We start from the raw sequence: 24,971 nt of genomic DNA on the forward strand, positions 1-24,971 counted from the left end.
AAGAAGCACAACAAGAAGAAGAAATATCTCGACATATGTCCGTCAGGCCCCTTCCCTTGAGATAAATCTGCAAATATCTCGGAAACGAAGCGAGCTATGGCAAAATGTTAAGAGACCTTTTTTGTAGAGAACTAAGTTTCCTACTTTTTATGTTCTATGATATTTTTTGATCAGATGCGTAGTTCTCGAGATATATCAAGATATTTAAAAGTTCCGAAGCCGCACCAACATAATAGAGATACAGAAACACCGTGGCCCCTCTCTTTGAGATAACTCTGCACTATTGCGAGCTGCAAATGCCACTTCCAGCTTAGCTGTGCAGAGGAAGAACAACAAGAAGAAGAAATATCTCGAAATATGTCCGTCAGGCCAGTTCCTTTGAGCTGAATCTGCAAATATCTCGGAAACGAAGCGAGCTATGGCAAAATGTTAAGAGACGTTTTTTGTAGAGAATTATGTTTCCTACTTTTTATCTTCTATGATATTTTTTGATCAGATTCGTAGTTCTCGAGATATATCAAGATATTTAAAAGTTCCGAAGCCGCACCAACATAATAGAGATACAGAAACACCGTGGCCCCTCTCTTTGAGATAACTCTGCACTATTGCGAGCTGCAAATGCCACTTCCAGCTTAGCTGTGCAGAAGAAGAACAACAAGAAGAAGAAATATCTCGAAATATGTCCGTCAGGCCCCTTCCCTTGAGATAAATCTGCAAATATCTCGGAAACGAAGCGAGCTATGGCAAAATGATTAGAGACCTTTCTTGTAGAGAATAATGTTTCCTACAATTTACGTTCTATGATATTTTTTGATCAGAAGCGTAGTTTTCGAGATATATCGAGATATTTAAAAGTTCCGAAACCGCACCAACATAATAGAGATACAGAATCACCGTGGCCCCTTTCTTTGCGATAACTCTGCACTATTGCGACCTGCAAATGCCACTTCCAGCTCAGCTGTGCAGAAGAAGAACAACAAGAAGAAGAAATATCTCGAAATACGTCCGTCAGGCCCCTTCCCTTGAGATAAATCTGCAAATATCTCGGAAACGAAGCGAGCTATGGCAAAATGTTAAGAGACCTTTTTTGTAGAGAATTAAGTTTCCTACTTTTTATGTTCTATGATATTTTTTGATCAGATGCGTAGTTCTCGAGATATATCAAGATATTTAAAAGTTCCGAAACCGCACCAACATAATAGAGATACAGAAACACCGTGGCCCCTTTCTTTGAGATAACTCTGCACTATTGCGAGCTGGAAATGCCACTTCCAGTTTAGCTGTGCAGAAGAAGAACAACAAGAAGAAGAAATATCTCGAAATATGTCCGTTAGGCCCCTTCCCTTGAGATAAATCTGCAAATATCTCGGAAACGAAGCGAGCTATGGCAAAATGTTAAGAGACCTTTTTTGTAGAGAATTAAGTTTCCTACTTTTTATGTTCTATGATATTTTTTGATCAGAAGCGTAGTTATCGAGATATATCGAGATATTTAAAAGTTCCGAAGCCGCACCAACATAATAGAGATACAGAAACACCGTGGCCCCTTTCTTTGAGATAACTCTGCACTATTGCGACCTGCAAATGCCACTTCCAGCTCAGCTGTGCAGAAGAAGAACAACAAGAAGAAGAAATATCTCGAAATACGTCCGTCAGGCCCCTTCCCTTGAGATAAATCTGCAAATATCTCGGAAACGAAGCGAGCTATGGCAAAATGTTAAGAGAACTTTTTTGTAGAGAATTAATTTTCCTACTTTTTATGTTCTATGATATTTTTTGATCAGATGCGTAGTTCTCGAGATATATCAAGATATTTAAAAGTTCCGAAACCGCACCAACATAATAGAGATACAGAAACACCGTGGCCCCTTTCTTTGAGATAACTGTGCACTATTGCGAGCTGGAAATGCCACTTCCAGTTTAGCTGTGCAGAAGAAGAACAACAAGAAGAAGAAATATCTCGAAATATGTCCGTTAGGCCCCTTCCCTTGAGATAAATCTGCAAATATCTCGGAAACGAAGCGAGCTATGGCAAAATGTTAAGAGACCTTTTTTGTAGAGAATTAAGTTTCCTACTTTTTATGTTCTATGATATTTTTTGATCAGAAGCGTAGTTTTCGAGATATATCGAGATATTTAAAAGTTCCGAAACCGCACCAACATAATAGAGATACAGAATCACCGTGGCCCCTTTCTTTGCGATAACTCTGCACTATTGCGACCTGCAAATGCCACTTCCAGCTGAGCTGTGCAGAAGAAGAACAACAAGAAGAAGAAATATCTCGAAATACGTCCGTCAGGCCCCTTCCCTTGAGATAAATCTGCAAATATCTCGGAAACGAGCGAGCTATGGCAAAATGTTAAGAGACCTTTTTTGTAGAGAATTAAGTTTCCTACTTTTTATGTTCTATGATATTTTTTGATCAGATGCGTAGTTCTCGAGATATATCAAGATATTTAAAAGTTCCGAAACCGCACCAACATAATAGAGATACAGAAACACCGTGGCCCCTTTCTTTGAGATAACTCTGCACTATTGCGAGCTGGAAATGCCACTTCCAGTTTAGCTGTGCAGAAGAAGAACAACAAGAAGAAGAAATATCTCGAAATATGTCCGTTAGGCCCCTTCCCTTGAGATAAATCTGCAAATATCTCGGAAACGAAGCGAGCTATGGCAAAATGTTAAGAGACCTTTTTTGTAGAGAATTAAGTTTCCTACTTTTTATGTTCTATGATATTTTTTGATCAGAAGCGTAGTTTTCGAGATATATCGAGATATTTAAAAGTTCCGAGGCCGCACCAACATAATAGGGATACAGAAACACCGTGGCCCCTTTCTTTGAGATAACTCTGCACTAGTGCGAGCTGCAAATGCCACTTCCAGCTTAGCTGTGCAGAGGAAGAACAACAAGAAGAAGAAATATCTCGATATATGTCCGTCAGGCCAGTTCCTTTGAGCTGAATCTGCAAATATCTCGGAAACGAAGCGATCTATGGCAAAATGTTAAGAGACCTTTTTTGTAGAAAATTAAGTTTCCTACTTTTTATGTTCTATGATATTTTTTGATCAGATGCGTAGTTCTCGAGATATATCAAGATATTTAAAAGTTCCAAAGCCACACCAACATAATAGAGATACAGAAACACCGTTTCCCCTTTCTTTGAGATAACTCTGCACTATTGCGAGCTGTAAATGCCACTTCCAGCTTAGCTGTGCAGAAGAAGAACAACAAGAAGAAGAAATATCTCGAAATATGTCCGTCAGGCCCCTTCCCTTGAGATATATCTGCAAATATCTCGGAAACGAAGCGAGCTATGGCAAAATGTTAAGAGACCTTTTTTGTAGAGAATTATGTTTCCTACAATTTATCTTCTATGATATTTTCTGATCAGAAGCGTAGTTTTCGAGATATATCGAGATATTTAAAAGTTCCGAAGCCGCACCAACATAATAGAGATACAGAAACACCGTGGCCCCTTTCTTTGAGATAACTCTGCACTAGTGCGAGCTGCAAATGCCACTTCCAGCTTAGCTGTGCAGAAGAAGAACAACAAGAAGAAGAAATATCTCGAAATATGTCCGTCAGGCCCCTTCCCTTGAGATAAATCGGCAAATATCTCGGAAACGAAGCGAGCTATGGCAAAATGTTAAGAGACCTTTTTTGTAGAGAATTATGTTTCCTACAATTTATGTTCTATGATATTTTTTGATCAGAAGCGTAGTTTTCGAGATATATCGAGATATTTAAAAGTTCCGAAGCCGCACGAACATAATAGAGATACAGAAACACCGTGGCCCCTCTCTTTGAGATAACTCTGCACTATTGCGAGCTGCAAATGCCACTTCCAGCTTAGCTGTGCAGAGGAAGAACAACAAGAAGAAGAAATATCTCGAAATATGTCCGTCAGGCCAGTTCCTTTGAGCTGAATCTGCAAATATCTCGGAAACGAAGCGAGCTATGGCAAAATGTTAAGAGACGTTTTTTGTAGAGAATTATGTTTCCTACTTTTTATCTTCTATGATATTTTTTGATCAGATTCGTAGTTCTCGAGATATATCAAGATATTTAAAAGTTCCGAAGCCGCACCAACATAATAGAGATACAGAAACACCGTGGCCCCTCTCTTTGAGATAACTCTGCACTATTGCGAGCTGCAAATGCCACTTCCAGCTTAGCTGTGCAGAAGAAGAACAACAAGAAGAAGAAATATCTCGAAATATGTCCGTCAGGCCCCTTCCCTTGAGATAAATCTGCAAATATCTCGGAAACGAAGCGAGCTATGGCAAAATGTTTAGAGACCTTTCTTGTAGAGAATAATGTTTCCTACAATTTACGTTCTATGATATTTTTTGATCAGAAGCGTAGTTTTCGAGATATATCGAGATATTTAAAAGTTCCGAAACCGCACCAACATAATAGAGATACAGAATCACCGTGGCCCCTTTCTTTGCGATAACTCTGCACTATTGCGACCTGCAAATGCCACTTCCAGCTGAGCTGTGCAGAAGAAGAACAACAAGAAGAAGAAATATCTCGAAATACGTCCGTCAGGCCCCTTCCCTTGAGATAAATCTGCAAATATCTCGGAAACGAAGCGAGCTATGGCAAAATGTTAAGAGACCTTTTTTGTAGAGAATTAAGTTTCCTACTTTTTATGTTCTATGATATTTTTTGATCAGATGCGTAGTTCTCGAGATATATCAAGATATTTAAAAGTTCCGAAACCGCACCAACATAATAGAGATACAGAAACACCGTGGCCCCTTTCTTTGAGATAACTCTGCACTATTGCGAGCTGGAAATGCCACTTCCAGTTTAGCTGTGCAGAAGAAGAACAACAAGAAGAAGAAATATCTCGAAATATGTCCGTTAGGCCCCTTCCCTTGAGATAAATCTGCAAATATCTCGGAAACGAAGCGAGCTATGGCAAAATGTTAAGAGACCTTTTTTGTAGAGAATTAAGTTTCCTACTTTTTATGTTCTATGATATTTTTTGATCAGAAGTGTAGTTTTCGAGATATATCGAGATATTTAAAAGTTCCGAAGCCGCACCAACATAATAGAGATACAGAAACACCGTGGCCCCTTTCTTTGAGATAACTCTGCACTATTGCGACCTGCAAATGCCACTTCCAGCTCAGCTGTGCAGAAGAAGAACAACAAGAAGAAGAAATATCTCGAAATACGTCCGTCAGGCCCCTTCCCTTGAGATAAATCTGCAAATATCTCGGAAACGAAGCGAGCTATGGCAAAATGTTAAGAGACCTTTTTTGTAGAGAATTAATTTTCCTACTTTTTATGTTCTATGATATTTTTTGATCAGATGCGTAGTTCTCGAGATATATCAAGATATTTAAAAGTTCCGAAACCGCACCAACATAATAGAGATACAGAAACACCGTGGCCCCTTTCTTTGAGATAACTCTGCACTATTGCGAGCTGTAAATGCCACTTCCAGCTTAGCTGTGCAGAAGAAGAACAACAAGAAGAAGAAATATCTCGAAATATGTCCGTCAGGCCCCTTCCCATCAGATAAATCTGCAAATATCTCGGAAACGAAGCGAGCTATCGCAAAATGTTAGGAGACCTTTTTTGTAGAGAATTATGTTTCCTACAATTTATGTTCTATGATATTTTTTGATCAGAAGCGTAGTTTTCGAGATATATCGAGATATTTAAAAGTTCCGAAGCCGCACCAACATAATAGAGATACAGAAACACCGTGGCCCCTTTCTTTGAGATAACTCTGCACTAGTGCGAGCTGCAAATGCCACTTCCAGCTTAGCTGTGCAGAAGAAGAACAACAAGAAGAAGAAATATCTCGAAATATGTCCGTCAGGCCCCTTCCCTTGAGATAAATCGGCAAATATCTCGGAAACGAAGCGAGCTATGGCAAAATGTTAAGAGACGTTTTTTGTAGAGAATTATGTTTCCTACTTTTTATCTTCTATGATATTTTTTGATCAGATGCGTAGTTCTCGAGATATATCAAGATATTTAAAAGTTCCGAAGCCGCACCAACATAATAGAGATACAGAAACACCGTGGCCCCTCTCTTTGAGATAACTCTGCACTATTGCGAGCTGCAAATGCCACTTCCAGCTTAGCTGTGCAGAAGAAGAACAACAAGAAGAAGAAATATCTCCAAATATGTCCGTCAGGCCCCTTCCCTTGAGATAAATCTGCAAATATCTCGGAAACGAAGCGAGCTATGGCAAAATGTTTAGAGACCTTTCTTGTAGAGAATAATGTTTCCTACAATTTACGTTCTATGATATTTTTTGATCAGAAGCGTAGTTTTCGAGATATATCGAGATATTTAAAAGTTCCGAAGCCGCACCAACATAATAGAGATACAGAAACACCGTGGCCCATTTCGGTGAGATAACTCTGCACTAGTGCGAGCTGCAAATGCCACTTCCAGCTTAGCTGTGCAGAAGAAGAACAACAAGAAGAAGAAATATCTCGAAATATGTCCGTCAGGCCCCTTCCCTTGAGATAAATCTGCAAATATCTCGGAAACGAAGCGAGCTATGGCAAAATGTTAAGAGACCTTTTTTGTAGAGAACTAAGTTTCCTACTTTTTATGTTCTATGATATTTTTTGATCAGATGCGTAGTTCTCGAGATATATCAAGATATTTAAAAGTTCCGAAGCCGCACCAACATAATAGAGATACAGAAACACCGTGGCCCCTCTCTTTGAGATAACTCTGCACTATTGCGAGCTGCAAATGCCACTTCCAGCTTAGCTGTGCAGAGGAAGAACAACAAGAAGAAGAAATATCTCGAAATATGTCCGTCAGGCCAGTTCCTTTGAGCTGAATCTGCAAATATCTCGGAAACGAAGCGAGCTATGGCAAAATGTTAAGAGACGTTTTTTGTAGAGAATTATGTTTCCTACTTTTTATCTTCTATGATATTTTTTGATCAGATGCGTAGTTCTCGAGATATATCAAGATATTTAAAAGTTCCGAAGCCGCACCAACATAATAGAGATACAGAAACACCGTGGCCCCTCTCTTTGAGATAACTCTGCACTATTGCGAGCTGCAAATGCCACTTCCAGCTTAGCTGTGCAGAAGAAGAACAACAAGAAGAAGAAATATCTCGAAATATGTCCGTCAGGCCCCTTCCCTTGAGATAAATCTGCAAATATCTCGGAAACGAAGCGAGCTATGGCAAAATGTTAAGAGACCTTTTTTGTAGAGAATTATGTTTCCTACAATTTATGTTCTATGATATTTTTTGATCAGAAGCGTAGTTTTCGAGATATATCGAGATATTTAAAAGTTCCGAAGCCGCACCAACATAATAGAGATACAGAAACACCGTGGCCCATTTCGGTGAGATAACTCTGCACTAGTGCGAGCTGCAAATGCCACTTCCAGCTTAGCTGTGCAGAAGAAGAACAACAAGAAGAAGAAATATCTCGAAATATGTCCGTCAGGCCCCTTCCCTTGAGATAAATCTGCAAATATCTCGGAAACGAAGCGAGCTATGGCAAAATGTTAAGAGACCTTTTTTGTAGAGAACTAAGTTTCCTACTTTTTATGTTCTATGATATTTTTTGATCAGATGCGTAGTTCTCGAGATATATCAAGATATTTAAAAGTTCCGAAGCCGCACCAACATAATAGAGATACAGAAACACCGTGGCCCCTCTCTTTGAGATAACTCTGCACTATTGCGAGCTGCAAATGCCACTTCCAGCTTAGCTGTGCAGAGGAAGAACAACAAGAAGAAGAAATATCTCGAAATATGTCCGTCAGGCCAGTTCCTTTGAGCTGAATCTGCAAATATCTCGGAAACGAAGCGAGCTATGGCAAAATGTTAAGAGACGTTTTTTGTAGAGAATTATGTTTCCTACTTTTTATCTTCTATGATATTTTTTGATCAGATGCGTAGTTCTCGAGATATATCAAGATATTTAAAAGTTCCGAAGCCGCACCAACATAATAGAGATACAGAAACACCGTGGCCCCTCTCTTTGAGATAACTCTGCACTATTGCGAGCTGCAAATGCCACTTCCAGCTTAGCTGTGCAGAAGAAGAACAACAAGAAGAAGAAATATCTCGAAATATGTCCGTCAGGCCCCTTCCCTTGAGATATATCTGCAAATATCTCGGAAACGAAGCGAGCTATGGCAAAATGTTTAGAGACCTTTCTTGTAGAGAATAATGTTTCCTACAATTTACGTTCTATGATATTTTTTGATCAGAAGCGTAGTTTTCGAGATATATCGAGATATTTAAAAGTTCCGAAACCGCACCAACATAATAGAGATACAGAAACACCGTGGCCCCTTTCTTTGAGATAACTCTGCACTATTGCGACCTGCAAATGCCTCTTCCAGCTGAGCTGTGCAGAAGAAGAACAACAAGAAGAAGAAATATCTCGAAATACGTCCGTCAGGCCCCTTCCCTTGAGATAAATCTGCAAATATCTCGGAAACGAAGCGAGCTATGGCAAAATGTTAAGAGACCTTTTTTGTAGAGAATTAAGTTTCCTACTTTTTATGTTCTATGATATTTTTTGATCAGAAGCGTAGTTTTCGAGATATATCGAGATATTTAAAAGTTCCGAAGCCGCACCACCATAATAGAGATACAGAAACACCGTGGCCCCTTTCTTTGAGATAACTCTGCACTATTGCGACCTGCAAATGCCACTTCCAGCTCAGCTGTGCAGAAGAAGAACAACAAGAAGAAGAAATATCTCGAAATACGTCCGTCAGGCCCCTTCCCTTGAGATAAATCTGCAAATATCTCGGAAACGAAGCGAGCTATGGCAAAATGTTAAGAGACCTTTTTTGTAGAGAATTAAGTTTCCTACTTTTTATGTTCTATGATATTTTTTGATCAGATGCGTAGTTCTCGAGATATATCAAGATATTTAAAAGTTCCGAAACCGCACCAACATAATAGAGATACAGAAACACCGTGGCCCCTTTCTTTGAGATAACTCTGCACTATTGCGAGCTGGAAATGCCACTTCCAGTTTAGCTGTGCAGAAGAAGAACAACAAGAAGAAGAAATATCTCGAAATATGTCCGTTAGGCCCCTTCCCTTGAGATAAATCTGCAAATATCTCGGAAACGAAGCGAGCTATGGCAAAATGTTAAGAGACCTTTTTTGTAGAGAATTAAGTTTCCTACTTTTTATGTTCTATGATATTTTTTGATCAGAAGCGTAGTTTTCGAGATATATCGAGATATTTAAAAGTTCCGAAGCCGCACCAACATAATAGAGATACAGAAACACCGTGGCCCCTCTCTTTGAGATAACTCTGCACTATTGCGAGCTGCAAATGCCACTTCCAGCTTAGCTGTGCAGAAGAAGAACAACAAGAAGAAGAAATATCTCGAAATATGTCCGTCAGGCCCCTTCCCTTGAGATAAATCTGCAAATATCTCGGAAACGAAGCGAGCTATGGCAAAATGTTAAGAGACCTTTTTTGTAGAGAATTATGTTTCCTACAATTTATGTTCTATGATATTTTTTGATCAGAAGCGTAGTTTTCGAGATATATCGAGATATTTAAAAGTTCCGAAGCCGCACCAACATAATAGAGATACAGAAACACCGTGGCCCATTTCGGTGAGATAACTCTGCACTAGTGCGAGCTGCAAATGCCACTTCCAGCTTAGCTGTGCAGAAGAAGAACAACAAGAAGAAGAAATATCTCGAAATATGTCCGTCAGGCCCCTTCCCTTGAGATAAATCTGCAAATATCTCGGAAACGAAGCGAGCTATGGCAAAATGTTAAGAGACCTTTTTTGTAGAGAACTAAGTTTCCTACTTTTTATGTTCTATGATATTTTTTGATCAGATGCGTAGTTCTCGAGATATATCAAGATATTTAAAAGTTCCGAAGCCGCACCAACATAATAGAGATACAGAAACACCGTGGCCCCTCTCTTTGAGATAACTCTGCACTATTGCGAGCTGCAAATGCCACTTCCAGCTTAGCTGTGCAGAGGAAGAACAACAAGAAGAAGAAATATCTCGAAATATGTCCGTCAGGCCAGTTCCTTTGAGCTGAATCTGCAAATATCTCGGAAACGAAGCGAGCTATGGCAAAATGTTAAGAGACGTTTTTTGTAGAGAATTATGTTTCCTAGTTTTTATCTTCTATGATATTTTTTGATCAGATGCGTAGTTCTCGAGATATATCAAGATATTTAAAAGTTCCGAAGCCGCACCAACATAATAGAGATACAGAAACACCGTGGCCCCTCTCTTTGAGATAACTCTGCACTATTGCGAGCTGCAAATGCCACTTCCAGCTTAGCTGTGCAGAAGAAGAACAACAAGAAGAAGAAATATCTCGAAATATGTCCGTCAGGCCCCTTCCCTTGAGATATATCTGCAAATATCTCGGAAACGAAGCGAGCTATGGCAAAATGTTTAGAGACCTTTCTTGTAGAGAATAATGTTTCCTACAATTTACGTTCTATGATATTTTTTGATCAGAAGCGTAGTTTTCGAGATATATCGAGATATTTAAAAGTTCCGAAACCGCACCAACATAATAGAGATACAGAAACACCGTGGCCCCTTTCTTTGAGATAACTCTGCACTATTGCGACCTGCAAATGCCTCTTCCAGCTGAGCTGTGCAGAAGAAGAACAACAAGAAGAAGAAATATCTCGAAATACGTCCGTCAGGCCCCTTCCCTTGAGATAAATCTGCAAATATCTCGGAAACGAAGCGAGCTATGGCAAAATGTTAAGAGACCTTTTTTGTAGAGAATTAAGTTTCCTACTTTTTATGTTCTATGATATTTTTTGATCAGAAGCGTAGTTTTCGAGATATATCGAGATATTTAAAAGTTCCGAAGCCGCACCACCATAATAGAGATACAGAAACACCGTGGCCCCTTTCTTTGAGATAACTCTGCACTATTGCGACCTGCAAATGCCACTTCCAGCTCAGCTGTGCAGAAGAAGAACAACAAGAAGAAGAAATATCTCGAAATACGTCCGTCAGGCCCCTTCCCTTGAGATAAATCTGCAAATATCTCGGAAACGAAGCGAGCTATGGCAAAATGTTAAGAGACCTTTTTTGTAGAGAATTAAGTTTCCTACTTTTTATGTTCTATGATATTTTTTGATCAGATGCGTAGTTCTCGAGATATATCAAGATATTTAAAAGTTCCGAAACCGCACCAACATAATAGAGATACAGAAACACCGTGGCCCCTTTCTTTGAGATAACTCTGCACTATTGCGAGCTGGAAATGCCACTTCCAGTTTAGCTGTGCAGAAGAAGAACAACAAGAAGAAGAAATATCTCGAAATATGTCCGTTAGGCCCCTTCCCTTGAGATAAATCTGCAAATATCTCGGAAACGAAGCGAGCTATGGCAAAATGTTAAGAGACCTTTTTTGTAGAGAATTAAGTTTCCTACTTTTTATGTTCTATGATATTTTTTGATCAGAAGCGTAGTTTTCGAGATATATCGAGATATTTAAAAGTTCCGAAGCCGCACCAACATAATAGAGATACAGAAACACCGTGGCCCCTTTCTTTGAGATAACTCTGCACTAGTGCGAGCCGCAAATGCCACTTCCAGCTTAGCTGTGCAGAAGAAGAACAACAAGAAGAAGAAATATCTCGAAATACGTCCGTCAGGCCCCTTCCCTTGAGATAAATCTGCAAATATCTCGGAAACGAAGCGAGCTATGGCAAAATGTTAAGAGACCTTTTTTGTAGAGAATTAAGTTTCCTACTTTTTATGTTCGATGATATTTTTTGATCAGATGCGTAGTTCTCGAGATATATCAAGATATTTAAAAGTTCCGAAGCCGCACCGACATAATAGAGATACAGAAACACCGTGGCCCCTTTCTTTGAGATAACTCTGCACTATTGCGAGCTGCAAATGCCACTTCCAGCTTAGCTGTGCAGAGGAAGAACAACAAGAAGAAGAAATATCTCGAAATATGTCCGTCAGGCCAGTTCCTTTGAGCTGAATCTGCAAATATCTCGGAAACGAAGCGATCTATGGCAAAATGTTGAGAGACGTTTTTTGTAGAGAATTATGTTTCCTACAATTTATGTTCTATGATATTTTTTGATCAGAAGCGTAGTTTTCGAGATATATCGAGATATTTAAAAGTTCCGAGGCCGCACCAACATAATAGGGATACAGAAACACCGTGGCCCCTTTCTTTGAGATAACTCTGCACTAGTGCGAGCCGCAAATGCCACTTCCAGCGTAGCTGTGCAGAAGAAGAACAACAAGAAGAAGAAATATCTCGAAATATGTCCGTCAGGCCCCTTCCCTTGAGATAAATCTGCAAATATCTCGGAAACGAAGCGAGCTATGGCAAAATGTTAAGAGGCCTTTTTTGTAGAGAATTATATTTCCTACAATTTATGTTCTATGATATTTTTTGATCAGATGCGTAGTTCTCGAGATATATCAAGATATTTAAAAGTTCCAAAGCCACACCAACATAATAGAGATACAGAAACACCGTGGCCCCTTTCTTTAAGATAACTCTGCACTATTGCGAGCTGTAAATGCCACTTCCAGCTTAGCTGTGCAGAAGAAGAACAACAAGAAGAAGAAATATCTCGAAATATGTCCGTCAGGCCCCTTCCCTTGAGATAAATCTGCAAATGTCTCGGAAACGAAGCGAGCTATGGCAAAATGTTAAGAGACCTTTTTTGTAGAGAATTAAGTTTCCTACTTTTTATGTTCGATGATATTTTTTGATCAGATGCGTAGTTCTCGAGATATATCAAGATATTTAAAAGTTCCGAAGCCGCACCGACATAATAGAGATACAGAAACACCGTGGCCCCTTTCTTTGAGATAACTCTGCACTATTGCGAGCTGCAAATGCCACTTCCAGCTTAGCTGTGCAGAGGAAGAACAACAAGAAGAAGAAATATCTCGAAATATGTCCGTCAGGCCAGTTCCTTTGAGCTGAATCTGCAAATATCTCGGAAACGAAGCGATCTATGGCAAAATGTTAAGAGACGTTTTTTGTAGAGAATTATGTTTCCTACAATTTATGTTCTATGATATTTTTTGATCAGAAGCGTAGTTTTCGAGATATATCGAGATATTTAAAAGTTCCGAGGCCGCACCAACATAATAGGGATACAGAAACACCGTGGCCCCTTTCTTTGAGATAACTCTGCACTAGTGCGAGCCGCAAATGCCACTTCCAGCTTAGCTGTGCAGAAGAAGAACAACAAGAAGAAGAAATATCTCGAAATATGTCCGTCAGGCCCCTTCCCTTGAGATAAATCTGCAAATATCTCGGAAACGAAGCGAGCTATGGCAAAATGTTTAGAGACCTTTCTTGTAGAGAATAATGTTTCCTACAATTTACGTTCTATGATATTTTTTGATCAGAAGCGTAGTTTTCGAGATATATCGAGATATTTAAAAGTTCCGAAACCGCACCAACATAATAGAGATACAGAAACACCGTGGCCCCTTTCTTTGAGATAACTCTGCACTATTGCGACCTGCAAATGCCTCTTCCAGCTGAGCTGTGCAGAAGAAGAACAACAAGAAGAAGAAATATCTCGAAATACGTCCGTCAGGCCCCTTCCCTTGAGATAAATCTGCAAATATCTCGGAAACGAAGCGAGCTATGGCAAAATGTTAAGAGACCTTTTTTGTAGAGAATTAAGTTTCCTACTTTTTATGTTCTATGATATTTTTTGATCAGAAGCGTAGTTTTCGAGATATATCGAGATATTTAAAAGTTCCGAAGCCGCACCACCATAATAGAGATACAGAAACACCGTGGCCCCTTTCTTTGAGATAACTCTGTACTATTGCGACCTGCAAATGCCACTTCCAGCTCAGCTGTGCAGAAGAAGAACAACAAGAAGAAGAAATATCTCGAAATACGTCCGTCAGGCCCCTTCCCTTGAGATAAATCTGCAAATATCTCGGAAACGAAGCGAGCTATGGCAAAATGTTAAGAGGCCTTTTTTGTAGAGAATTATATTTCCTACAATTTATGTTCTATGATATTTTTTGATCAGTTGCGTAGTTCTCGAGATATATCAAGATATTTAAAAGTTCCAAAGCCACACCAACATAATAGAGATACAGAAACACCGTGGCCCCTTTCTTTGAGATAACTCTGCACTATTGCGAGCTGTAAATGCCACTTCCAGCTTAGCTGTGCAGAAGAAGAACAACAAGAAGAAGAAATATCTCGAAATATGTCCGTCAGGCCCCTTCCCTTGAGATATATCTGCAAATATCTCGGAAACGAAGCGAGCTATGGCAAAATGTTAAGAGACCTTTTTTGTAGAGAATTATGTTTCCTACAATTTATGTTCAATGATATTTTTTGATCAGAAGCGTAGTTTTCGAGATATATCGAGATATTTAAAAGTTCCGAAGCCGCACCAACATAATAGAGATACAGAAACACCGTGGCCCCTTTCTTTGAGATAACTCTGCACTAGTGAGAGCCGCAAATGCAACTTCCAGCTTAGCTGTGCAGAAGAAGAACAACAAGAAGAAGAAATATCTCGAAATATGTCCGTCAGGCCCCTTCCCTTGAGATAAATCTGCAAATGTCTCGGAAACGAAGCGAGCTATGGCAAAATGTTAAGAGACCTTTTTTGTAGAGAATTAAGTTTCCTACTTTTTATGTTCTATGATATTTTTTGATCAGATGCGTAGTTCTCGAGATATATCAAGATATTTAAAAGTTCCGAAGCCGCACCAACATAATAGAGATACAGAAACACCGTGGCCCCTTTCTTTGAGATAACTCTGCACTATTGCGAGCTGCAAATGCCACTTCCAGCTCAGCTGTGCAGAAGAAGAACAACAAGAAGAAGAAGTATCTCGAAATACGTCCGTCAGGCCCCTTCCCTTGAGATAAATCTGCAAATATCTCGGAAACGAAGCGAGCTATGGCAAAATGTTAAGAGACCTTTTTTGTAGAGAATTAAGTTTCCTACTTTTTATGTTCTATGATATTTTTTGATCAGACGCGTAGTTCTCGAGATATATCAAGATATTTAAAAGTTCCGAAACCGCACCAACATAATAGAGATACAGAAACACCGTGGCCCCTTTCTTTGAGATAACTCTGCACTAGTGCGAGCCGCAAATGCCACTTCCAGCTTAGCTGTGCAGAAGAAGAACAACAAGAAGAAGAAATATCTCGAAATACGTCCGTCAGGCCCCTTCCCTTGAGATAAATCTGCAAATATCTCGGAAACGAAGCGAGCTATGGCAAAATGTTAAGAGACCTTTTTTGTAGAGAATTAAGTTTCCTACTTTTTATGTTCTATGATATTTTTTGATCAGATGCGTAGTTCTCGAGATATATCAAGATATTTAAAAGTTCCGAAGCCGCACCAACATAATAGAGATACAGAAACACCGTGGCCCCTTTCTTTGAGATAACTCTGCACTATTGCGAGCTGCAAATGCCACTTCCAGCTTAGCTGTGCAGAGGAAGAACAACAAGAAGAAGAAATATCTCGAAATATGTCCGTCAGGCCAGTTCCTTTGAGCTGAATCTGCAAATATCTCGGAAACGAAGCGATCTATGGCAAAATGTTAAGAGACGTTTTTTGTAGAGAATTATGTTTCCTACAATTTATGTTCTATGATATTTTTTGATCAGAAGCGTAGTTTTCGAGATATATCGAGATATTTAAAAGTTCCGAGGCCGCACCAACATAATAGGGATACAGAAACACCGTGGCCCCTTTCTTTGAGATAACTCTGCACTAGTGCGAGCCGCAAATGCCACTTCCAGCTTAGCTGTGCAGAGGAAGAACAACAAGAAGAAGAAATATCTCGAAATATGTCCGTCAGGCCCCTTCCCTTGAGATCAATCTGCAAATATCTCGGAAACGAAGCGAGCTATGGCAAAATGTTAGGAGGCCTTTTTTGTAGAGAATTATATTTCCTACAATTTATGTTCTATGATATTTTTTGATCAGATGCGTAGTTCTCGAGATATATCAAGATATTTAAAAGTTCCGAAGCCACACCAACATAATAGAGATACCGAAACACCGTGGCCCCTTTCTTTGAGATAACTCTGCACTATTGCGAGCTGTAAATGCCACTTCCAGCTTAGCTGTGCAGAAGAAGAGCAACAAGAAGAAGAAATATCTCGAAATATGTCCGTCAGGCCCCTTCCCTTGAGATAAATCTGCAAATGTCTCGGAAACGAAGCGAGCTATGGCAAAATGTTAAGAGACCTTTTTTGTAGAGAATTAAGTTTCCTACTTTTTATGTTCTATGATATTTTTTGATCAGATGCGTAGTTCTCGAGATATATCAAGATATTTAAAAGTTCCGAAGCCGCACCAACATAATAGAGATACAGAAACACCGTGGCCCCTTTCTTTGAGATAACTCTGCACTATTGCGAGCTGCAAATGCCACTTCCAGCTCAGCTGTGCAGAAGAAGAACAACAAGAAGAAGAAGTATCTCGAAATACGTCCGTCAGGCTTCTTCCCTTGAGATAAATCTGCAAATATCTCGGAAACGAAGCGAGCTATGGCAAAATGTTAAGAGACCTTTTTTGTAGAGAATTAAGTTTCCTACTTTTTATGTTCTATGATATTTTTTGATCAGACGCGTAGTTCTCGAGATATATCAAGATATTTAAAAGTTCCGAAACCGCACCAACATAATAGAGATACAGAAACACCGTGGCCCCTTTCTTTGAGATAACTCTGCACTATTGCGAGCTGGAAATGCCACTTCCAGTTTAGCTGTGCAGAAGAAGAACAACAAGAAGAAGAAATATCTCGAAATATGTCCGTTGGGCCCCTTCCCTTGAGATAAATCTGCAAATATCTCGGAAACGAAGCGGGCTATGGCAAAATGTTTAGAGACCTTTCTTGTAGAGAATTAAGTTTCCTACTTTTTATGTAGTATGATATTTTTTGATCAGATGCGTAGTTCTCGAGATATATCAAGATATTTAAAAGTTCCGAAGCCGCACCAACATAATAGAGATACAGAAACACCGTGGCCCCTTTCTTTGAGATAACTCTGCACTATTGCGAGCTGCAAATGCCACTTCCAGCTTAGCTGTGCAGAGGAAGAACAACAAGAAGAAGAAATATCTCGAAATATGTCCGTCAGGCCAGTTCCTTTGAGCTGAATCTGCAAATATCTCGGAAACGAAGCGAGCTATGGCAAAATGTTTAGAGACCTTTCTTGTAGAGAATTAAGTTTCCTACTTTTTATGTAGTATGATATTTTTTGATCAGATGCGTAGTTCTCGAGATATATCAAGATATTTAAAAGTTCCGAAGCCGCACCACCATAATAGAGATACAGAAACACCGTGGCCCCTTTCTTTGGGATATCTCTGCACTATTGCGAGCTGCAAATGCCACTTCCAGCTTAGCTGTGCAGAACAAGAACAACAAGAAGAAGAAATATCTCGAAATATGTCCGTCAGGCCACTTCCCTTGAGATAAATCTGCAAATATCTCGGAAACGAAGCGAGCTATGGCAAAATGTTGAGCGACCTTTTTTGTAGAGAATTAAGTTTCCTACTTTTTATGTTCGGTGATATTTTTTGATCAGATGCGTAGTTCTCGAGATATATCAAGATATTTAAAAGTTCCGAAACTGCACCAACATAATAGAGGTACAGAAACACCGTGGCCTCTTTCTTTGAGATAACTCTGCACTATTGCGAGCTGCAAATGCCGCTTCGAGCTTAGCTGTGCAGAAGAAGAACAACAAGAAGAAGAAATATCTCGAAATATGTCCGTCAGACCCCTTCCCTTGAGATGAATCTGCAAATATCTCGGAAACGAAGCGAGCTATGGCAAAATGTTAAGAGACCTTTTTTGTAGAGAATAATGTTTCCTACAATTTACGTTCTATGATATTTTTTGACCAGAAGCGTAGTTTTCGAGATATATCGAGATATTTAAAAGTTCCGAAGCCGCACCAACATAATAGAGATACAGAAACACCGTGGCCCCTTTCTTTGAGATAACTCTGCACTATTGCGACCTGCAAATGCCACTTCCAGCTCAGCTGTGCAGAAGAAGAACAACAAGAAGAAGAAATATCTCGAAATATGTCCGTTAGGCCCCTTCCCTTGAGATAAATCTGCAAATATCTCGGAAACGAAGCGAGCTATGGCAAAATGTTTAGAGACCTTTCTTGTAGAGAATTAAGTTTCCTACTTTTTATGTAGTATGATATTTTTTGATCAGATGCGTAGTTCTCGAGATATATCAAGATATTTAAAAGTTCCGAAGTCGCACCAACATAATAGAGATACAGAAACACTGTGGCCCCTTTCTTTGAGATAACTCTGCACTAGTGCGAGCCGCAAATGCCACTTCCAGCTTAGCTGTGCAGAAGAAGAACAACAAGAAGAAGAAATATCTCGAAATATGTCCGTCAGGCCCCTTCCCTTGAGATAAATATGCAAATATCTCGGAAGCGAAGCGAGCTATGGCAAAATGTTAAGAGACCTTTTTTGTAGAGAATTAAGTTTCCTACTTTTTATCTTCTATGATATTTTTTGATCAGATGCGTAGTTCTCGAGATATATCAAGATATTTAAAAGTTCCGAAGCCGCACCAACATAATAGAGATACAGAAACACCGTGGCCCCTTTCTTTGAGATAACTCTGCACTATTGCGAGCTGCAAATGCCACTTCCAGCTTAGCTGTGCAGAAGAAGAACAACAAGAAGAAGAAATATCTCGAAATATGTCCGTCAGGCCCCTTCCCTTGAGATAAATCTGCAAATATCTCGGAAACGAAGCGAGCTATGGCAAAATGTTTAGAGACGTTTCTTGTAGAGAATTAAGTTTCCTACTTTTTATGTAGTATGATATTTTTTGATCAGATGCGTAGTTCTCGAGATATATCAAGATATTTAAAAGTTCCGAAGCCGCACCAACATAATAGAGATACAGAAACACCGTGGCCCGTTTCTTTGAGATAACTCTGCACTATTGCGCGCTGCAAATGCCACTTCCAGCTTAGCTGTGCAGAAGAAGAACAACAAGAAGAAGAAATATCTCGAAATATGTCCGTCAGGCCCCTTCCCTTGAGTTATATCTGCAAATATCTCGGAAACGAAGCGAGCTATGGCAAAATGTTAAGAGACCTTTTTTGTAGAGAATTAAGTTTCCTACTTTTTATGTTCTATGATATTTTTCGATCAGAGGCGTAGTTCTCGAGATATATCAAGATATTTAAAAGTTCCGAAGCCGCACCAACATAATAGAGATACAAAAACACCGTGGCCCCTTTCTTTGAGATAACTCTGCACTATTGCGAGCTGCAAATGCCACTTCCAGCTTAGCTGTGCAGAAGAAGAACAACAAGAAGAAGAAATATCTCGAAATATGTCCGTCAGGCCCCTTCCCTTGAGATAAATCTGCAAATATCTCGGAAACGAAGCGAGCTATGGCAAAATGTTTAGAGACCTTTCTTGTAGAGAATTAAGTTTCCTACTTTTTATGTAGTATGATATTTTTTGATCAGATGCGTAGTTCTCGAGATATATCAAGATATTTAAAAGTTCCGAAGCCGCACCAACATAATAGAGATACAGAAACACCGTGGCCCCTTTCTTTGAGATAACTCTGCACTATTGCGCGCTGCAAATGCCACTTCCAGCTTAGCTGTGCAGAAGAAGAACAACAAGAAGAAGAAATATCTCGAAATATGTCCGTCAGGCCCCTTCCCTTGAGATAAATCTGCAAATATCTCGGAAACGAAGCGAGCTATGGCAAAATGTTAAGAGACCTTTTCTGTAGAGAATAATGTTTCCTACAATTTACGTTCTATGATATTTTTTGATCAGAAGCGTAGTTTTCAAGATATATCGAGATATTTAAAAGTTCCGAAGCCGCACCAACATAATAGAGATACAGAAACACCGTGGCCCCTTTCTTTGAGATAACTCTGCACTATTGCGAGCTGCAAATGCCACTTCCAGCTTAGCTGTGCAGAAGAAGAACAACAAGAAGAAGAAATATCTCGAAATATGTCCGTCAGGCCCCTTCCCTTGAGATAAATCTGCAAAATATCTCGGAAACGAAGCGAGCTATGGCAAAATGTTTAGAGACCTTTCTTGTAGAGAATTAAGTTTCCTACTTTTTATGTAGTATGATATTTTTTGATCAGATCCGTAGTTCTCGAGATATATCAAGATATTTAAAAGTTCCGAAGCCGCACCAACATAATAGAGATACAGAAACACCGTGGCCCCTTTCTTTGAGATAACTCTGCACTATTGCGCGCTGCAAATGCCACTTCCAGCTTAGCTGTGCAGAAGAAGAACAACAACAAGAAGAAATATCTCGAAATATGTCCGTCAGGCCCCTTCCCTTGAGATAAATCTGCAAATATCTCGGAAACGAAGCGAGCTATGGCAAAATGTTAAGAGACCTTTTCTGTAGAGAATAATGTTTCCTACAATTTACGTTCTATGATATTTTTTGATCAGAAGCGTAGTTTTCAAGATATATCGAGATATTTAAAAGTTCCGAAGCCGCACCAACATAATAGAGATACAGAAACACCGTGGCCCCTTTCTTTGAGATAACTCTGCACTATTGCGAGCTGCAAATGCCACTTCCAGCTTAGCTGTGCAGAAGAAGAACAACAAGAAGAAGAAATATCTCGAAATATGTCCGTCAGGCCCCTTCCCTTGAGATAAATCTGCAAATATCTCGGAAACGAAGCGAGCTATGGCAAAATGTTTAGAGACCTTTCTTGTAGAGAATTAAGTTTCCTACTTTTTATGTAGTATGATATTTTTTGATCAGATGCGTAGTTCTCGAGATATATCAAGATATTTAAAAGTTCCGAAGCCGCACCAACATAATAGAGATACAGAAACACCGTGGCCCCTTTCTTTGAGATAACTCTGCACTATTGCGCGCTGCAAATGCCACTTCCAGCTTAGCTGTGCAGAAGAAGAACAACAACAAGAAGAAATATCTCGAAATATGTCCGTCAGGCCCCTTCCCTTGAGATAAATCTGCAAATATCTCGGAAACGAAGCGAGCTATGGCAAAATGTTAAGAGACCTTTTCTGTAGAGAATAATGTTTCCTACAATTTACGTTCTATGATATTTTTTGATCAGAAGCGTAGTTTTCAAGATATATCGAGATATTTAAAAGTTCCGAAGCCGCACCAACATAATAGAGATACAGAAACACCGTGGCCCCTTTCTTTGAGATAACTCTGCACTATTGCGAGCTGCAAATGCCACTTCCAGCTTAGCTGTGCAGAAGAAGAACAACAAGAAGAAGAAATATCTCGAAATATGTCCGTCAGGCCCCTTCCCTTGAGATAAATCTGCAAATATCTCGGAAACGAAGCGAGCTATGGCAAAATGTTTAGAGACCTTTCTTGTAGAGAATTAAGTTTCCTACTTTTTATGTAGTATGATATTTTCTGATCAGATGCGTAGTTCTCGAGATATATCAAGATATTTAAAAGTTCCGAAGCCGCACCAACATAATAGAGATACAGAAACACCGTGGCCCCTTTCTTTGAGATAATTCTGCACTTTTGCGCGCTGCAAATGCCACTTCCAGCTTAGCTGTGCAGAAGAAGACCAACAAGAAGAAGAAATATCTCGAAATATGTCCGTCAGGCCCCTTCCCTTGAGATAAATCTGCAAATATCTCGGAAACGAAGCGAGCTATGGCAAAATGTTAAGAGACCTTTTTTGTAGAGAATTCAGTTTCCTACTTTTTATGTTCTATGATATTTTTCGATCAGAGGCGTAGTTCTCGAGATATATCGAGATATTTAAAAGTTCCGAAGCCGCACCAACATAATAGAGATACAGAAACACCGTGGCCCCTTTCTTTGAGATAACTCTGCACTATTGCGAGCTGCAAATGCCACTTCCAGCTTAGCTGTGTAGAGGAAGAACAACAAGAAGAAGAAATATCTCGAAATATGTCCGTCAGGCCAGTTCCTTTGAGCTGAATCTGCAAATATCTCGGAAACGAAGCGAGCTATGGCAAAATGTTAAGAGACGTTTTTTGTAGAGAATTATGTTTCCTACAATTTATGTTCTATGATATTTTTTGATCAGAAGCGTAGTTTTCGAGATATATCGAGATATTTAAAAGTTCCGAAGACGCACCAACATAATAGAGATACAGAAACACCGTGGCCCCTTTCTATGAGATAACTGTGCACTAGTGCGAGCCGCAAATGCCACTTCCAGCATAGCTGTGCAGAAGAAGAACAACAAGAAGAAGAAATATCTCGAAATATGTCCGACAGGCCCCTTCCCTTGAGATAAATCTGCAAATATCTCGGAAACGAAGCGAGCTATGGCGAAATGTTGAGAGACCTTTTTTGTAGAGAATTAAGTTTCCTACTTTTTATCTTCTATGATATTTTTTGATCAGATGCGTAGTTCTCGAGATATATCAAGATATTTAAAAGTTCCGAAGCCGCACCAACATAATAGAGATACAGAAACACCGTGGCGCCTCTCTTTGAGATAACTCTGCACTATTGCGAGCTGCAAATGCCACTTCCAGCTCAGCTGTGCAGAAGAAGAACAACAAGAAGAAGAAATATCTCGAAATATGTCCGTCAGGCCCCTTCCCTTGAGATAAATCTGCAAATATCTCGGAAACGAAGCGAGCTATGGCAAAATGTTAAGAGACCTTTTTTGTAGAGAATAATGTTTCCTACAATTTACGTTCTATGATATTTTTTGATCAGAAGCGTAGTTTTCGAGATATATCGAGATATTTAAAAGTTCCGAAGCCGCACCAACATAATAGAGATACAGAAACACCGTGGCCCCTTTCTTTGAGATAACACTGCACTACTGCGACCTGCAAATGCCACTTCCAGCTCAGCTGTGCAGAAGAAGAACAACAAGAAGAAGAAATATCTCGAAATATGTCCGTCAGGCCCCTTCCCTTGAGATAAATCTGCAAATATCTCGGAAACGAAGCGAGCTATGGCAAAATGTTAAGAGACCTTTTTTGTAGAGAATTAAGTTTCCTACTTTTTATGTTCTATGATATTTTTTGATCAGACGCGTAGTTCTCGAGATATATCAAGATATTTAAAAGTTCCGAAGACGCACCAACATAATAGAGATACAGAAACACCGTGGCCCCTTTCTATGAGATAACTGTGCACTAGTGCGAGCCGCAAATGCCACTTCCAGCTTAGCTGTGCAGAACAAGAACAACAAGAAGAAGAAATATCTCGAAATATGTCCGTCAGGCCACTTCCCTTGAGATAAATCTGCAAATATCTCGGAAACGAAGCGAGCTATGGCAAAATGTTGAGCGACCTTTTTTGTAGAGAATTAAGTTTCCTACTTTTTATGTTCGGTGATATTTTTTGATCAGATGCGTAGTTCTCGAGATATATCAAGATATTTAAAAGTTCCGAAACTGCACCAACATAATAGAGGTACAGAAACACCGTGGCCTCTTTCTTTGAGATAACTCTGCACTATTGCGAGCTGCAAATGCCGCTTCGAGCTTAGCTGTGCAGAAGAAGAACAACAAGAAGAAGAAATATCTCGAAATATGTCCGTCAGACCCCTTCCCTTGAGATGAATCTGCAAATATCTCGGAAACGAAGCGAGCTATGGCAAAATGTTAAGAGACCTTTTTTGTAGAGAATAATGTTTCCTACAATTTACGTTCTATGATATTTTTTGACCAGAAGCGTAGTTTTCGAGATATATCGAGATATTTAAAAGTTCCGAAGCCGCACCAACATAATAGAGATACAGAAACACCGTGGCCCCTTTCTTTGAGATAACTCTGCACTATTGCGACCTGCAAATGCCACTTCCAGCTCAGCTGTGCAGAAGAAGAACAACAAGAAGAAGAAATATCTCGAAATATGTCCGTTAGGCCCCTTCCCTTGAGATAAATCTGCAAATATCTCGGAAACGAAGCGAGCTATGGCAAAATGTTTAGAGACCTTTCTTGTAGAGAATTAAGTTTCCTACTTTTTATGTAGTATGATATTTTTTGATCAGATGCGTAGTTCTCGAGATATATCAAGATATTTAAAAGTTCCGAAGTCGCACCAACATAATAGAGATACAGAAACACTGTGGCCCCTTTCTTTGAGATAACTCTGCACTAGTGCGAGCCGCAAATGCCACTTCCAGCTTAGCTGTGCAGAAGAAGAACAACAAGAAGAAGAAATATCTCGAAATATGTCCGTCAGGCCCCTTCCCTTGAGATAAATATGCAAATATCTCGGAAGCGAAGCGAGCTATGGCAAAATGTTAAGAGACCTTTTTTGTAGAGAATTAAGTTTCCTACTTTTTATCTTCTATGATATTTTTTGATCAGATGCGTAGTTCTCGAGATATATCAAGATATTTAAAAGTTCCGAAGCCGCACCAACATAATAGAGATACAGAAACACCGTGGCCCCTTTCTTTGAGATAACTCTGCACTATTGCGAGCTGCAAATGCCACTTCCAGCTTAGCTGTGCAGAAGAAGAACAACAAGAAGAAGAAATATCTCGAAATATGTCCGTCAGGCCCCTTCCCTTGAGATAAATCTGCAAATATCTCGGAAACGAAGCGAGCTATGGCAAAATGTTTAGAGACCTTTCTTGTAGAGAATTAAGTTTCCTACTTTTTATGTAGTATGATATTTTTTGATCAGATGCGTAGTTCTCGAGATATATCAAGATATTTAAAAGTTCCGAAGCCGCACCAACATAATAGAGATACAGAAACACCGTGGCCCGTTTCTTTGAGATAACTCTGCACTATTGCGCGCTGCAAATGCCACTTCCAGCTTAGCTGTGCAGAAGAAGAACAACAAGAAGAAGAAATATCTCGAAATATGTCCGTCAGGCCCCTTCCCTTGAGTTATATCTGCAAATATCTCGGAAACGAAGCGAGCTATGGCAAAATGTTAAGAGACCTTTTTTGTAGAGAATTAAGTTTCCTACTTTTTATGTTCTATGATATTTTTCGATCAGAGG

Source organism: Osmia lignaria, unplaced genomic scaffold (assembly GCF_051020975.1).
Source record: "Osmia lignaria lignaria isolate PbOS001 unplaced genomic scaffold, iyOsmLign1 scaffold0006, whole genome shotgun sequence".
NCBI classification, from domain to species: Eukaryota; Metazoa; Arthropoda; class Insecta; order Hymenoptera; family Megachilidae; genus Osmia; species Osmia lignaria.